This window comes from Watersipora subatra, chromosome 11 (genome assembly GCF_963576615.1).
Source record: "Watersipora subatra chromosome 11, tzWatSuba1.1, whole genome shotgun sequence".
NCBI lineage: Eukaryota > Metazoa > Bryozoa > Gymnolaemata > Cheilostomatida > Watersiporidae > Watersipora > Watersipora subatra.
This window is the reverse complement of record NC_088718.1, coordinates 20,922,959-20,942,569: the sequence shown is the minus strand read 5'-3', so window position 1 is coordinate 20,942,569 and position 19,611 is coordinate 20,922,959.

The window sequence follows — 19,611 nt, the reverse complement described above, 5'->3', positions numbered from 1 at the left end:
TCAACCAAACATGCTAGAAATGCTCCAATTGAGCTAATTAGCTTATTGTTAGAATATTACAAACGTCTGACAAAAGTGAAAAATGTAAATTTCCAATTTCAACCAAACATGCTAGAAATGCTCCAATTGAGCTAATTAGCTTATTGTGAGAATATTACAAACGTCTGACAAAACTGAAAAATGTAAATTTCCAATTTCAACCAAACATGCTAGAAATGCTCCAATTGAGCTAATTAGCTTATTGTGAGAATATTACAAACGTCTGACAAAAGTTAAAAATGTAAATTTCTGATTTCAACCAAACATGCTAGAATTGCTCCAATTGAGCTAATTAGCTTATTGTGAGAATATTACAAACGTCTGACAAAACTGAAAAATGTAAATTTCCAATTTCAACCAAACATGCTAGAAATGCTCCATTTGAGCTAGTTAGCTTATTGTGAGAATATTGCAATTGTCTGACAAAAGTGAAAAATGTAAATTTTCAATTTCAACCAAACATGCTAGAAATGCTCCAATTGAGCTAATTAGCTTATTGTGAGAATATTACAAACGTCCCACAAAAGTGAAAAATGTAAATTTCCAATTTCAACCAAACATGCTAGAAATGCTCCAATTGAGCTAATTAGCTTATTGTGAGAATATTACAAACGTCTGACAAAACTGAAAAATGTAAATTTCCAATTTCAACCAAACATGCTAGAAATGCTCCAATTGAGCTAATTAGCTTATTGTGAGAATATTACAAACGTCTGACAAAACTGAAAAATGTAAATTTCCAATTTCAACCAAACAAGCTAGAAATGCTCCAATTGAGCTAATTAGCTTATTGTGAGAATATTACAAACGTCTGACAAAACTGAAAAATAGAAATTTCTAATTTCAACCAAACATGCTAGAAATGCTCCAATTGAGCCAATTAGCTTATTGATAGAATATTGCAATTGTCTGACAAAACTGAAAAATGTAAATTTCCAATTTCAACCAAACATGCTAGAAATGCTCCAATTGAGCTAATTAGCTAATTGTTAGAATATTACAAACGTCTGACAAAAGTGAAAAATGTAAATTTCCAATTTCAACCAAACATGCTAGAAATGCTCCAATTGAGCTAATTAGCTTATTGTGAGAATATTACAAACGTCTGAAAAAACTGAAAAATGTAAATTTCCAATTTCAACCAAACATGCTAGAAATGTTCCAATTGAGCTAATTAGCTTATTGTGAGAATATTACAAACGTCTGACAAAAGTGAAAAATGTAAATTTCCAATTTCAACCAAACATGCTAGAAATGCTCCAATTGAGCTAATTAGCTGATTGTGAGAATATTACAAACGTCTGACAAAAGTGAAAAATGTAAATTTCCAATTTCAACCAAACATGCTAGAAATGCTCCAATTGAGCTAATTAGCTTATTGTGAGAATATTACAAACGTCTGACAAAACTGAAAAATGTAAATTGCCAATTTCAACCAAACATGCTAGAAATGCTCCAATTGAGCTAATTAGCTTATTGTGAGAATATTGCAATTGTCTGACAAAAGCGAAAAATGTAAATTTCCAATTTCAACCAAACATGCTAGAAATGCTCCAATTGAGCTAATTAGCTCATTGTGAGAATATTACAAACGTCTGACAAAACTGAAAAATGTAAATTTCCAATTTCAACCAAACATGCTAGAAATGCTCCAATTGAGCTAACTAGCTTATTGTGAGAATATTACAAACGTCCGACAAAAGTGAAAAATGTAAATTTCCAATTTCAACCAAACATGCTAGAAATGCTCAAATTGAGCTTATTAGCTTATTGTGAGAATATTACAAACGTCTGACAAAACTGAAAAATGTAAATTTCCAATTTCAACCAAACATGCTAGAAATGCTCCAATTGAGCTAACTAGCTTATTGTGAGAATATTACAAACGTCCGACAAAAGTGAAAAATGTAAATTTCCAATTTCAACCAAACATGCTAGAAATGCTCCAATTGAGCTAACTAGCTTATTGTGAGAATATTACAAACGTCCGACAAAAGTGAAAAATGTAAATTTCCAATTTCAACCAAACATGCTAGAAATGCTCAAATTGAGCTTATTAGCTTATTGTGAGAATATTACAAACGTCTGACAAAACTGAAAAATGTAAATTTCCAATTTCAACCAAACATGCTAGAAATGCTCCAATTGAGCTAATTAGCTTATTGTGAGAATATTACAAACGTCTGACCAAACTGAAAAATGTAAATTTCCAATTTCAACCAAACATGCTAGAAATGCTCCAATTGAGCTAATTAGCTTATTGTTAGAATATTACAAACGTCTGACAAAAGTGAAAAATGTAAATTTCCAATTTCAACCAAATATGCTAGAAATGCTCCAATTGAGCTAATTAGCTTATTGTGAGAATATTACAAACGTCTGACAAAAGTGAAAAATGTAAATTTCCAATTTCAACCAAACATGCTAGAAATGCTCCAATTGAGCTAATTAGCTTATTGTGAGAATATTACAAACGTCTGACAAAACTGAAAAATGTAAATTTCCAATTTCAACCAAACATGCTAGAAATGCTCCAATTGAGCTAATTAGCTTATTGTGAGAATATTACAAACGTCTGACAAAAGTAAAAAATGTAAATTTCTGATTTCAACCAAACATGCTAGAATTGCTCCAATTGAGCTAATTAGCTTATTGTGAGAATATTACAAACGTCTGACAAAACTGAAAAATGTAAATTTCCAATTTCAACCAAACATGCTAGAAATGCTCCAATTGAGCTAGTTAGCTTATTGTGAGAATATTGCAATTGTCTGACAAAAGTGAAAAATGTAAATTTTCAATTTCAACCAAACATGCTAGAAATGCTCCAATTGAGCTAATTAGCTTATTGTGAGAATATTACAAACGTCCCACAAAAGTGAAAATTGTAAATTTCCAATTTCAACCAAACATGCTAGAAATGCTCCAATTGAGCTAATTAGCTTATTGTGAGAATATTACAAACGTCTGACAAAACTGAAAAATGTAAATTTCCAATTTCAACCAAACATGCTAGAAATGCTCCAATTGAGCTAATTAGCTTATTGTGAGAATATTACAAACGTCTGACAAAACTGAAAAATGTAAATTTCCAATTTCAACCAAACAAGCTAGAAATGCTCCAATTGAGCTAATTAGCTTATTGTGAGAATATTACAAACGTCTGACAAAACTGAAAATTAGAAATTTCCAATTTCAACCAAACATGCTAGAAATGCTCCAATTGAGCTAATTAGCTTATTGTGAGAATATTACAAACGTCTGACAAAACTGAAAAATGTAAATTTCCAATTTCAACCAAACATGCTAGAAATGCTCCAATTGAGCTAATTAGCTTATTGTGAGAATATTACAAACGTCTGACAGAAGTAAAAAATGTAAATTTCTGATTTCAACCAAACATGCTAGAATTGCTCCAATTGAGCTAATTAGCTTATTGTGAGAATATTACAAACGTCTGACAAAACTGAAAAATGTAAATTTCCAATTTCAACCAAACATGCTAGAAATGCTCCAATTGAGCTAGTTAGCTTATTGTGAGAATATTGCAATTGTCTGACAAAAGTGAAAAATGTAAATTTTCAATTTCAACCAATCATGCTAGAAATGCTCCAATTGAGCTAATTAGCTTATTGTGAGAATATTACAAACGTCCCACAAAAGTGAAAAATGTAAATTTCCAATTTCAACCAAACATGCTAGAAATGCTCCAATTGAGCTAATTAGCTTATTGTGAGAATATTACAAACGTCTGACAAAACTGAAAAATGTAAATTTCCAATTTCAACCAAACATGCAAGAAATGCTCCAATTGAGCTAATTAGCTTATTGTGAGAATATTACAAACGTCTGACAAAACTGAAAAATGTAAATTTCCAATTTCAACCAAACAAGCTAGAAATGCTCCAATTGAGCTAATTAGCTTATTGTGAGAATATTACAAACGTCTGACAAAACTGAAAAATAGAAATTTCCAATTTCAACCAAACATGCTAGAAATGCTCCAATTGAGCTAATTAGCTTATTGATAGAATATTGCAATTGTCTGACAAAACTGAAAAATGTAAATTTCCAATTTCAACCAAACATGCTAGAAATGCTCCAATTGAGCTAATTAGCTAATTGTTAGAATATTACAAACGTCTGACAAAAGTGAAAAATGTAAATTTCCAATTTCAACCAAACATGCTAGAAATGCTCCAATTGAGCTAATTAGCTTATTGTGAGAATATTACAAACGTCTGAAAAAACTGAAAAATGTAAATTTCCAATTTCAACCAAACATGCTAGAAATGTTCCAATTGAGCTAATTAGCTTATTGATAGAATATTGCAATTGTCTGACAAAACTGAAAAATGTAAATTTCCAATTTCAACCAAACATGCTAGAAATGCTCCAATTGAGCTAATTAGCTTATTGTTAGAATATTACAAACGTCTGACAAAAGTGAAAAATGTAAATTTCCAATTTCAACCAAACATGCTAGAAATGCTCCAATTGAGCTAATTAGCTTATTGTGAGAATATTACAAACGTCTGACAAAACTGAAAAATGTAAATTTCCAATTTCAACCAAACATGCTAGAAATGCTCCAATTGAGCTAATTAGCTTATTGTGAGAATATTACAAACGTCTGACAAAAGTAAAAAATGTAAATTTCTGATTTCAACCAAACATGCTAGAATTGCTCCAATTGAGCTAATTAGCTTATTGTGAGAATATTACAAACGTCTGACAAAACTGAAAAATGTAAATTTCCAATTTCAACCAAACATGCTAGAAATGCTCCAATTGAGCTAATTAGCTTATTGTGAGAATATTGCAATTGTATGACAAAACTGAAAAATGTAAATTTCCAATTTCAACCAAACATGCTAGAAATGCTCCAATTGAGCTAATTAGCTTATTGTGAGAATATTACAAACGTCTGACAAAAGTGAAAAATGTAAATTTCCAATTTCAACCAAACATGCTAGAAATGCTCAAATTGAGCTTATTAGCTTATTGTGAGAATATTACAAACGTCTGACAAAACTGAAAAATGTAAATTTCCAATTTCAACCAAACATGCTAGAAATGCTCCAATTGAGCTAATTAGCTTATTGTGAGAATATTACAAACGTCTGACAAAAGTGAAAAATGTAAATTTCCAATTTCAACCAAACATGCTAGAAATGCTCCAATTGAGCTAATTAGCTTATTGTGAGAATATTACAAACGTCTGACAAAACTGAAAAATGTAAATTTCCAATTTCAACCAAACATGCTAGAAATGCTCCAATTGAGCTAATTAGCTTATTGTGAGAATATTACAAACGTCTGACAAAAGTAAAAAATGTAAATTTCTGATTTCAACCAAACATGCTAGAATTGCTCCAATTGAGCTAATTAGCTTATTGTGAGAATATTACAAACGTCTGACAAAACTGAAAAATGTAAATTTCCAATTTCAACCAAACATGCTAGAAATGCTCCAATTGAGCTAGTTAGCTTATTGTGAGAATATTGCAATTGTCTGACAAAAGTGAAAAATGTAAATTTTCAATTTCAACCAATCATGCTAGAAATGCTCCAATTGAGCTAATTAGCTTATTGTGAGAATATTACAAACGTCCCACAAAAGTGAAAAATGTAAATTTCCAATTTCAACCAAACATGCTAGAAATGCTCCAATTGAGCTAATTAGCTTATTGTGAGAATATTACAAACGTCTGACAAAACTGAAAAATGTAAATTTCCAATTTCAACCAAACATGCAAGAAATGCTCCAATTGAGCTAATTAGCTTATTGTGAGAATATTACAAACGTCTGACAAAACTGAAAAATGTAAATTTCCAATTTCAACCAAACAAGCTAGAAATGCTCCAATTGAGCTAATTAGCTTATTGTGAGAATATTACAAACGTCTGAAAAAACTGAAAAATGTAAATTTCCAATTTCAACCAAACATGCTAGAAATGTTCCAATTGAGCTAATTAGCTTATTGATAGAATATTGCAATTGTCTGACAAAACTGAAAAATGTAAATTTCCAATTTCAACCAAACATGCTAGAAATGCTCCAATTGAGCTAATTAGCTTATTGTTAGAATATTACAAACGTCTGACAAAAGTGAAAAATGTAAATTTCCAATTTCAACCAAACATGCTAGAAATGCTCCAATTGAGCTAATTAGCTTATTGTGAGAATATTACAAACGTCTGACAAAACTGAAAAATGTAAATTTCCAATTTCAACCAAACATGCTAGAAATGCTCCAATTGAGCTAATTAGCTTATTGTGAGAATATTACAAACGTCTGACAAAAGTAAAAAATGTAAATTTCTGATTTCAACCAAACATGCTAGAATTGCTCCAATTGAGCTAATTAGCTTATTGTGAGAATATTACAAACGTCTGACAAAACTGAAAAATGTAAATTTCCAATTTCAACCAAACATGCTAGAAATGCTCCATTTGAGCTAGTTAGCTTATTGTGAGAATATTGCAATTGTCTGACAAAAGTGAAAAATGTAAATTTTCAATTTCAACCAAACATGCTAGAAATGCTCCAATTGAGCTAATTAGCTTATTGTGAGAATATTACAAACGTCCCACAAAAGTGAAAAATGTAAATTTCCAATTTCAACCAAACATGCTAGAAATGCTCCAATTGAGCTAATTAGCTTATTGTGAGAATATTACAAACGTCTGACAAAACTGAAAAATGTAAATTTCCAATTTCAACCAAACATGCTAGAAATGCTCCAATTGAGCTAATTAGCTTATTGTGAGAATATTACAAACGTCTGACAAAACTGAAAAATGTAAATTTCCAATTTCAACCAAACAAGCTAGAAATGCTCCAATTGAGCTAATTAGCTTATTGTGAGAATATTACAAACGTCTGACAAAACTGAAAAATAGAAATTTCTAATTTCAACCAAACATGCTAGAAATGCTCCAATTGAGCCAATTAGCTTATTGATAGAATATTGCAATTGTCTGACAAAACTGAAAAATGTAAATTTCCAATTTCAACCAAACATGCTAGAAATGCTCCAATTGAGCTAATTAGCTAATTGTTAGAATATTACAAACGTCTGACAAAAGTGAAAAATGTAAATTTCCAATTTCAACCAAACATGCTAGAAATGCTCCAATTGAGCTAATTAGCTTATTGTGAGAATATTACAAACGTCTGAAAAAACTGAAAAATGTAAATTTCCAATTTCAACCAAACATGCTAGAAATGTTCCAATTGAGCTAATTAGCTTATTGTGAGAATATTACAAACGTCTGACAAAAGTGAAAAATGTAAATTTCCAATTTCAACCAAACATGCTAGAAATGCTCCAATTGAGCTAATTAGCTGATTGTGAGAATATTACAAACGTCTGACAAAAGTGAAAAATGTAAATTTCCAATTTCAACCAAACATGCTAGAAATGCTCCAATTGAGCTAATTAGCTTATTGTGAGAATATTACAAACGTCTGACAAAACTGAAAAATGTAAATTGCCAATTTCAACCAAACATGCTAGAAATGCTCCAATTGAGCTAATTAGCTTATTGTGAGAATATTGCAATTGTCTGACAAAAGCGAAAAATGTAAATTTCCAATTTCAACCAAACATGCTAGAAATGCTCCAATTGAGCTAATTAGCTCATTGTGAGAATATTACAAACGTCTGACAAAACTGAAAAATGTAAATTTCCAATTTCAACCAAACATGCTAGAAATGCTCCAATTGAGCTAACTAGCTTATTGTGAGAATATTACAAACGTCCGACAAAAGTAAAAAATGTAAATTTCCAATTTCAACCAAACATGCTAGAAATGCTCAAATTGAGCTTATTAGCTTATTGTGAGAATATTACAAACGTCTGACAAAACTGAAAAATGTAAATTTCCAATTTCAACCAAACATGCTAGAAATGCTCCAATTGAGCTAACTAGCTTATTGTGAGAATATTACAAACGTCCGACAAAAGTGAAAAATGTAAATTTCCAATTTCAACCAAACATGCTAGAAATGCTCCAATTGAGCTAACTAGCTTATTGTGAGAATATTACAAACGTCCGACAAAGGTGAAAAATGTAAATTTCCAATTTCAACCAAACATGCTAGAAATGCTCAAATTGAGCTTATTAGCTTATTGTGAGAATATTACAAACGTCTGACAAAACTGAAAAATGTAAATTTCCAATTTCAACCAAACATGCTAGAAATGCTCCAATTGAGCTAATTAGCTTATTGTGAGAATATTACAAACGTCTGACCAAACTGAAAAATGTAAATTTCCAATTTCAACCAAACATGCTAGAAATGCTCCAATTGAGCTAATTAGCTTATTGTTAGAATATTACAAACGTCTGACAAAAGTGAAAAATGTAAATTTCCAATTTCAACCAAATATGCTAGAAATGCTCCAATTGAGCTAATTAGCTTATTGTGAGAATATTACAAACGTCTGACAAAAGTGAAAAATGTAAATTTCCAATTTCAACCAAACATGCTAGAAATGCTCCAATTGAGCTAATTAGCTTATTGTGAGAATATTACAAACGTCTGACAAAACTGAAAAATGTAAATTTCCAATTTCAACCAAACATGCTAGAAATGCTCCAATTGAGCTAATTAGCTTATTGTGAGAATATTACAAACGTCTGACAAAAGTAAAAAATGTAAATTTCTGATTTCAACCAAACATGCTAGAATTGCTCCAATTGAGCTAATTAGCTTATTGTGAGAATATTACAAACGTCTGACAAAACTGAAAAATGTAAATTTCCAATTTCAACCAAACATGCTAGAAATGCTCCAATTGAGCTAGTTAGCTTATTGTGAGAATATTGCAATTGTCTGACAAAAGTGAAAAATGTAAATTTTCAATTTCAACCAAACATGCTAGAAATGCTCCAATTGAGCTAATTAGCTTATTGTGAGAATATTACAAACGTCCCACAAAAGTGAAAATTGTAAATTTCCAATTTCAACCAAACATGCTAGAAATGCTCCAATTGAGCTAATTAGCTTATTGTGAGAATATTACAAACGTCTGACAAAACTGAAAAATGTAAATTTCCAATTTCAACCAAACATGCTAGAAATGCTCCAATTGAGCTAATTAGCTTATTGTGAGAATATTACAAACGTCTGACAAAACTGAAAAATGTAAATTTCCAATTTCAACCAAACAAGCTAGAAATGCTCCAATTGAGCTAATTAGCTTATTGTGAGAATATTACAAACGTCTGACAAAACTGAAAATTAGAAATTTCCAATTTCAACCAAACATGCTAGAAATGCTCCAATTGAGCTAATTAGCTTATTGTGAGAATATTACAAACGTCTGACAAAACTGAAAAATGTAAATTTCCAATTTCAACCAAACATGCTAGAAATGCTCCAATTGAGCTAATTAGCTTATTGTGAGAATATTACAAACGTCTGACAAAAGTAAAAAATGTAAATTTCTGATTTCAACCAAACATGCTAGAATTGCTCCAATTGAGCTAATTAGCTTATTGTGAGAATATTACAAACGTCTGACAAAACTGAAAAATGTAAATTTCCAATTTCAACCAAACATGCTAGAAATGCTCCATTTGAGCTAGTTAGCTTATTGTGAGAATATTGCAATTGTCTGACAAAAGTGAAAAATGTAAATTTTCAATTTCAACCAAACATGCTAGAAATGCTCCAATTGAGCTAATTAGCTTATTGTGAGAATATTACAAACGTCCCACAAAAGTGAAAAATGTAAATTTCCAATTTCAACCAAACATGCTAGAAATGCTCCAATTGAGCTAATTAGCTTATTGTGAGAATATTACAAACGTCTGACAAAACTGAAAAATGTAAATTTCCAATTTCAACCAAACATGCTAGAAATGCTCCAATTGAGCTAATTAGCTTATTGTGAGAATATTACAAACGTCTGACAAAACTGAAAAATGTAAATTTCCAATTTCAACCAAACAAGCTAGAAATGCTCCAATTGAGCTAATTAGCTTATTGTGAGAATATTACAAACGTCTGACAAAACTGAAAAATAGAAATTTCTAATTTCAACCAAACATGCTAGAAATGCTCCAATTGAGCCAATTAGCTTATTGATAGAATATTGCAATTGTCTGACAAAACTGAAAAATGTAAATTTCCAATTTCAACCAAACATGCTAGAAATGCTCCAATTGAGCTAATTAGCTAATTGTTAGAATATTACAAACGTCTGACAAAAGTGAAAAATGTAAATTTCCAATTTCAACCAAACATGCTAGAAATGCTCCAATTGAGCTAATTAGCTTATTGTGAGAATATTACAAACGTCTGAAAAAACTGAAAAATGTAAATTTCCAATTTCAACCAAACATGCTAGAAATGTTCCAATTGAGCTAATTAGCTTATTGTGAGAATATTACAAACGTCTGACAAAAGTGAAAAATGTAAATTTCCAATTTCAACCAAACATGCTAGAAATGCTCCAATTGAGCTAATTAGCTGATTGTGAGAATATTACAAACGTCTGACAAAAGTGAAAAATGTAAATTTCCAATTTCAACCAAACATGCTAGAAATGCTCCAATTGAGCTAATTAGCTTATTGTGAGAATATTACAAACGTCTGACAAAACTGAAAAATGTAAATTGCCAATTTCAACCAAACATGCTAGAAATGCTCCAATTGAGCTAATTAGCTTATTGTGAGAATATTGCAATTGTCTGACAAAAGCGAAAAATGTAAATTTCCAATTTCAACCAAACATGCTAGAAATGCTCCAATTGAGCTAATTAGCTCATTGTGAGAATATTACAAACGTCTGACAAAACTGAAAAATGTAAATTTCCAATTTCAACCAAACATGCTAGAAATGCTCCAATTGAGCTAACTAGCTTATTGTGAGAATATTACAAACGTCCGACAAAAGTAAAAAATGTAAATTTCCAATTTCAACCAAACATGCTAGAAATGCTCAAATTGAGCTTATTAGCTTATTGTGAGAATATTACAAACGTCTGACAAAACTGAAAAATGTAAATTTCCAATTTCAACCAAACATGCTAGAAATGCTCCAATTGAGCTAACTAGCTTATTGTGAGAATATTACAAACGTCCGACAAAAGTGAAAAATGTAAATTTCCAATTTCAACCAAACATGCTAGAAATGCTCCAATTGAGCTAACTAGCTTATTGTGAGAATATTACAAACGTCCGACAAAGGTGAAAAATGTAAATTTCCAATTTCAACCAAACATGCTAGAAATGCTCAAATTGAGCTTATTAGCTTATTGTGAGAATATTACAAACGTCTGACAAAACTGAAAAATGTAAATTTCCAATTTCAACCAAACATGCTAGAAATGCTCCAATTGAGCTAATTAGCTTATTGTGAGAATATTACAAACGTCTGACCAAACTGAAAAATGTAAATTTCCAATTTCAACCAAACATGCTAGAAATGCTCCAATTGAGCTAATTAGCTTATTGTTAGAATATTACAAACGTCTGACAAAAGTGAAAAATGTAAATTTCCAATTTCAACCAAATATGCTAGAAATGCTCCAATTGAGCTAATTAGCTTATTGTGAGAATATTACAAACGTCTGACAAAAGTGAAAAATGTAAATTTCCAATTTCAACCAAACATGCTAGAAATGCTCCAATTGAGCTAATTAGCTTATTGTGAGAATATTACAAACGTCTGACAAAACTGAAAAATGTAAATTTCCAATTTCAACCAAACATGCTAGAAATGCTCCAATTGAGCTAATTAGCTTATTGTGAGAATATTACAAACGTCTGACAAAAGTAAAAAATGTAAATTTCTGATTTCAACCAAACATGCTAGAATTGCTCCAATTGAGCTAATTAGCTTATTGTGAGAATATTACAAACGTCTGACAAAACTGAAAAATGTAAATTTCCAATTTCAACCAAACATGCTAGAAATGCTCCAATTGAGCTAGTTAGCTTATTGTGAGAATATTGCAATTGTCTGACAAAAGTGAAAAATGTAAATTTTCAATTTCAACCAAACATGCTAGAAATGCTCCAATTGAGCTAATTAGCTTATTGTGAGAATATTACAAACGTCCCACAAAAGTGAAAATTGTAAATTTCCAATTTCAACCAAACATGCTAGAAATGCTCCAAATGAGCTAATTAGCTTATTGTGAGAATATTACAAACGTCTGACAAAACTGAAAAATGTAAATTTCCAATTTCAACCAAACATGCTAGAAATGCTCCAATTGAGCTAATTAGCTTATTGTGAGAATATTACAAACGTCTGACAAAACTGAAAAATGTAAATTTCCAATTTCAACCAAACAAGCTAGAAATGCTCCAATTGAGCTAATTAGCTTATTGTGAGAATATTACAAACGTCTGACAAAACTGAAAATTAGAAATTTCCAATTTCAACCAAACATGCTAGAAATGCTCCAATTGAGCTAATTAGCTTATTGTGAGAATATTACAAACGTCTGACAAAACTGAAAAATGTAAATTTCCAATTTCAACCAAACATGCTAGAAATGCTCCAATTGAGCTAATTAGCTTATTGTGAGAATATTACAAACGTCTGACAAAAGTAAAAAATGTAAATTTCTGATTTCAACCAAACATGCTAGAATTGCTCCAATTGAGCTAATTAGCTTATTGTGAGAATATTACAAACGTCTGACAAAACTGAAAAATGTAAATTTCCAATTTCAACCAAACATGCTAGAAATGCTCCAATTGAGCTAGTTAGCTTATTGTGAGAATATTGCAATTGTCTGACAAAAGTGAAAAATGTAAATTTTCAATTTCAACCAATCATGCTAGAAATGCTCCAATTGAGCTAATTAGCTTATTGTGAGAATATTACAAACGTCCCACAAAAGTGAAAAATGTAAATTTCCAATTTCAACCAAACATGCTAGAAATGCTCCAATTGAGCTAATTAGCTTATTGTGAGAATATTACAAACGTCTGACAAAACTGAAAAATGTAAATTTCCAATTTCAACCAAACATGCAAGAAATGCTCCAATTGAGCTAATTAGCTTATTGTGAGAATATTACAAACGTCTGACAAAACTGAAAAATGTAAATTTCCAATTTCAACCAAACAAGCTAGAAATGCTCCAATTGAGCTAATTAGCTTATTGTGAGAATATTACAAACGTCTGACAAAACTGAAAAATAGAAATTTCCAATTTCAACCAAACATGCTAGAAATGCTCCAATTGAGCTAATTAGCTTATTGATAGAATATTGCAATTGTCTGACAAAACTGAAAAATGTAAATTTCCAATTTCAACCAAACATGCTAGAAATGCTCCAATTGAGCTAATTAGCTAATTGTTAGAATATTACAAACGTCTGACAAAAGTGAAAAATGTAAATTTCCAATTTCAACCAAACATGCTAGAAATGCTCCAATTGAGCTAATTAGCTTATTGTGAGAATATTACAAACGTCTGAAAAAACTGAAAAATGTAAATTTCCAATTTCAACCAAACATGCTAGAAATGTTCCAATTGAGCTAATTAGCTTATTGATAGAATATTGCAATTGTCTGACAAAACTGAAAAATGTAAATTTCCAATTTCAACCAAACATGCTAGAAATGCTCCAATTGAGCTAATTAGCTTATTGTTAGAATATTACAAACGTCTGACAAAAGTGAAAAATGTAAATTTCCAATTTCAACCAAACATGCTAGAAATGCTCCAATTGAGCTAATTAGCTTATTGTGAGAATATTACAAACGTCTGACAAAACTGAAAAATGTAAATTTCCAATTTCAACCAAACATGCTAGAAATGCTCCAATTGAGCTAATTAGCTTATTGTGAGAATATTACAAACGTCTGACAAAAGTAAAAAATGTAAATTTCTGATTTCAACCAAACATGCTAGAATTGCTCCAATTGAGCTAATTAGCTTATTGTGAGAATATTACAAACGTCTGACAAAACTGAAAAATGTAAATTTCCAATTTCAACCAAACATGCTAGAAATGCTCCATTTGAGCTAGTTAGCTTATTGTGAGAATATTGCAATTGTCTGACAAAAGTGAAAAATGTAAATTTTCAATTTCAACCAAACATGCTAGAAATGCTCCAATTGAGCTAATTAGCTTATTGTGAGAATATTACAAACGTCCCACAAAAGTGAAAAATGTAAATTTCCAATTTCAACCAAACATGCTAGAAATGCTCCAATTGAGCTAATTAGCTTATTGTGAGAATATTACAAACGTCTGACAAAACTGAAAAATGTAAATTTCCAATTTCAACCAAACATGCTAGAAATGCTCCAATTGAGCTAATTAGCTTATTGTGAGAATATTACAAACGTCTGACAAAACTGAAAAATGTAAATTTCCAATTTCAACCAAACAAGCTAGAAATGCTCCAATTGAGCTAATTAGCTTATTGTGAGAATATTACAAACGTCTGACAAAACTGAAAAATAGAAATTTCTAATTTCAACCAAACATGCTAGAAATGCTCCAATTGAGCCAATTAGCTTATTGATAGAATATTGCAATTGTCTGACAAAACTGAAAAATGTAAATTTCCAATTTCAACCAAACATGCTAGAAATGCTCCAATTGAGCTAATTAGCTAATTGTTAGAATATTACAAACGTCTGACAAAAGTGAAAAATGTAAATTTCCAATTTCAACCAAACATGCTAGAAATGCTCCAATTGAGCTAATTAGCTTATTGTGAGAATATTACAAACGTCTGAAAAAACTGAAAAATGTAAATTTCCAATTTCAACCAAACATGCTAGAAATGTTCCAATTGAGCTAATTAGCTTATTGTGAGAATATTACAAACGTCTGACAAAAGTGAAAAATGTAAATTTCCAATTTCAACCAAACATGCTAGAAATGCTCCAATTGAGCTAATTAGCTGATTGTGAGAATATTACAAACGTCTGACAAAAGTGAAAAATGTAAATTTCCAATTTCAACCAAACATGCTAGAAATGCTCCAATTGAGCTAATTAGCTTATTGTGAGAATATTACAAACGTCTGACAAAACTGAAAAATGTAAATTGCCAATTTCAACCAAACATGCTAGAAATGCTCCAATTGAGCTAATTAGCTTATTGTGAGAATATTGCAATTGTCTGACAAAAGCGAAAAATGTAAATTTCCAATTTCAACCAAACATGCTAGAAATGCTCCAATTGAGCTAATTAGCTCATTGTGAGAATATTACAAACGTCTGACAAAACTGAAAAATGTAAATTTCCAATTTCAACCAAACATGCTAGAAATGCTCCAATTGAGCTAACTAGCTTATTGTGAGAATATTACAAACGTCCGACAAAAGTGAAAAATGTAAATTTCCAATTTCAACCAAACATGCTAGAAATGCTCAAATTGAGCTTATTAGCTTATTGTGAGAATATTACAAACGTCTGACAAAACTGAAAAATGTAAATTTCCAATTTCAACCAAACATGCTAGAAATGCTCCAATTGAGCTAATTAGCTTATTGTGAGAATATTACAAACGTCTGACCAAACTGAAAAATGTAAATTTCCAATTTCAACCAAACATGCTAGAAATGCTCCAATTGAGCTAATTAGCTTATTGTTAGAATATTACAAACGTCTGACAAAAGTGAAAAATGTAAATTTCCAATTTCAACCAAATATGCTAGAAATGCTCCAATTGAGCTAATTAGCTTATTGTGAGAATATTACAAACGTCTGACAAAAGTGAAAAATGTAAATTTCCAATTTCAACCAAACATGCTAGAAATGCTCCAATTGAGCTAATTAGCTTATTGTGAGAATATTACAAACGTCTGACAAAACTGAAAAATGTAAATTTCCAATTTCAACCAAACATGCTAGAAATGCTCCAATTGAGCTAATTAGCTTATTGTGAGAATATTACAAACGTCTGACAAAAGTAAAAAATGTAAATTTCTGATTTCAACCAAACATGCTAGAATTGCTCCAATTGAGCTAATTAGCTTATTGTGAGAATATTACAAACGTCTGACAAAACTGAAAAATGTAAATTTCCAATTTCAACCAAACATGCTAGAAATGCTCCAATTGAGCTAGTTAGCTTATTGTGAGAATATTGCAATTGTCTGACAAAAGTGAAAAATGTAAATTTTCAATTTCAACCAAACATGCTAGAAATGCTCCAATTGAGCTAATTAGCTTATTGTGAGAATATTACAAACGTCCCACAAAAGTGAAAATTGTAAATTTCCAATTTCAACCAAACATGCTAGAAATGCTCAAATTGAGCTAATTAGCTTATTGTGAGAATATTACAAACGTCTGACAAAACTGAAAAATGTAAATTTCCAATTTCAACCAAACATGCTAGAAATGCTCCAATTGAGCTAATTAGCTTATTGTGAGAATATTACAAACGTCTGACAAAACTGAAAAATGTAAATTTCCAATTTCAACCAAACAAGCTAGAAATGCTCCAATTGAGCTAATTAGCTTATTGTGAGAATATTACAAACGTCTGACAAAACTGAAAATTAGAAATTTCCAATTTCAACCAAACATGCTAGAAATGCTCCAATTGAGCTAATTAGCTTATTGTGAGAATATTACAAACGTCTGACAAAACTGAAAAATGTAAATTTCCAATTTCAACCAAACATGCTAGAAATGCTCCAATTGAGCTAATTAGCTTATTGTGAGAATATTACAAACGTCTGACAAAAGTAAAAAATGTAAATTTCTGATTTCAACCAAACATGCTAGAATTGCTCCAATTGAGCTAATTAGCTTATTGTGAGAATATTACAAACGTCTGACAAAACTGAAAAATGTAAATTTCCAATTTCAACCAAACATGCTAGAAATGCTCCAATTGAGCTAGTTAGCTTATTGTGAGAATATTGCAATTGTCTGACAAAAGTGAAAAATGTAAATTTTCAATTTCAACCAAACATGCTAGAAATGCTCCAATTGAGCTAATTAGCTTATTGTGAGAATATTACAAACGTCCCACAAAAGTGAAAAATGTAAATTTCCAATTTCAACCAAACATGCTAGAAATGCTCCAATTGAGCTAATTAGCTTATTGTGAGAATATTACAAACGTCTGACAAAACTGAAAAATGTAAATTTCCAATTTCAACCAAACATGCAAGAAATGCTCCAATTGAGCTAATTAGCTTATTGTGAGAATATTACAAACGTCTGACAAAACTGAAAAATGTAAATTTCCAATTTCAACCAAACAAGCTAGAAATGCTCCAATTGAGCTAATTAGCTTATTGTGAGAATATTACAAACGTCTGACAAAAGTGAAAAATGTAAATTTCCAATTTCAACCAAACATGCTAGAAATGCTCCAATTGAGCTAATTAGCTTATTGTGAGAATATTACAAACGTCTGACAAAACTGAAAAATGTAAATTTCCAATTTCAACCAAACAAGCTAGAAATGCTCCAATTGAGCTAATTAGCTTATTGTGAGAATATTACAAACGTCTGACAAAAGTGAAAAATGTAAATTTCCAATTTCAACCAAACATGCTAGAAATGTTCCAATTGAGCTAATTAGCTTATTGTGAGAATATTACAAACGTCTGACAAAACTGAAAAATGTAAATTTCCAATTTCAACCAAACATGCTAGAAATGCTCCAATTGAGCTAATTAGCTTATTGTGAGAATATTGCAATTGTATGACAAAACTGAAAAATGTAAATTTCCAATTTCAACCAAACATGCTAGAAATGCTCCAATTGAGCTAATTAGCTTATTGTGAGAATATTACAAACGTCTGACAAAAGTGAAAAATGTAAATTTCCAATTTCAACCAAACATGCTAGAAATGCTCAAATTGAGCTTATTAGCTTATTGTGAGAATATTACAAACGTCTGACAAAACTGAAAAATGTAAATTTCCAATTTCAACCAAACATGCTAGAAATGCTCCAATTGAGCTAATTAGCTTATTGTGAGAATATTACAAACGTCTGACAAAAGTGAAAAATGTAAATTTCCAATTTCAACCAAACATGCTAGAAATGCTCCAATTGAGCTAATTAGCTTATTGTGAGAATATTACAAACGTCTGACAAAACTGAAAAATGTAAATTTCCAATTTCAACCAAACATGCTAGAAATGCTCCAATTGAGCTAATTAGCTTATTGTGAGAATATTACAAACGTCTGACAAAAGTAAAAAATGTAAATTTCTGATTTCAACCAAACATGCTAGAATTGCTCCAATTGAGCTAATTAGCTTATTGTGAGAATATTACAAACGTCTGACAAAACTGAAAAATGTAAATTTCCAATTTCAACCAAACATGCTAGAAATGCTCCAATTGAGCTAGTTAGCTTATTGTGAGAATATTGCAATTGTCTGACAAAAGTGAAAAATGTAAATTTTCAATTTCAACCAATCATGCTAGAAATGCTCCAATTGAGCTAATTAGCTTATTGTGAGAATATTACAAACGTCCCACAAAAGTGAAAAATGTAAATTTCCAATTTCAACCAAACATGCTAGAAATGCTCCAATTGAGCTAATTAGCTTATTGTGAGAATATTACAAACGTCTGACAAAACTGAAAAATGTAAATTTCCAATTTCAACCAAACATGCAAGAAATGCTCCAATTGAGCTAATTAGCTTATTGTGAGAATATTACAAACGTCTGACAAAACTGAAAAATGTAAATTTCCAATTTCAACCAAACAAGCTAGAAATGCTCCAATTGAGCTAATTAGCTTATTGTGAGAATATTACAAACGTCTGACAAAACTGAAAAATAGAAATTTCCAATTTCAACCAAACATGCTAGAAATGCTCCAATTGAGCTAATTAGCTTATTGATAGAATATTGCAATTGTCTGACAAAACTGAAAAATGTAAATTTCCAATTTCAACCAAACATGCTAGAAATGCTCCAATTGAGCTAATTAGCTAATTGTTAGAATATTACAAACGTCTGACAAAAGTGAAAAATGTAAATTTCCAATTTCAACCAAACATGCTAGAAATGCTCCAATTGAGCTAATTAGCTTATTGTGAGAATATTACAAACGTCTGAAAAAACTGAAAAATGTAAATTTCCAATTTCAACCAAACATGCTAGAAATGTTCCAATTGAGCTAATTAGCTTATTGATAGAATATTGCAATTGTCTGACAAAACTGAAAAATGTAAATTTCCAATTTCAACCAAACATGCTAGAAATGCTCCAATTGAGCTAATTAGCTTATTGTTAGAATATTACAAACGTCTGACAAAAGTGAAAAATGTAAATTTCCAATTTCAACCAAACATGCTAGAAATGCTCCAATTGAGCTAATTAGCTTATTGTGAGAATATTACAAACGTCTGACAAAACTGAAAAATGTAAATTTCCAATTTCAACCAAACATGCTAGAAATGCTCCAATTGAGCTAATTAGCTTATTGTGAGAATATTACAAACGTCTGACAAAAGTAAAAAATGTAAATTTCTGATTTCAACCAAACATGCTAGAATTGCTCCAATTGAGCTAATTAGCTTATTGTGAGAATATTACAAACGTCTGACAAAACTGAAAAATGTAAATTTCCAATTTCAACCAAACA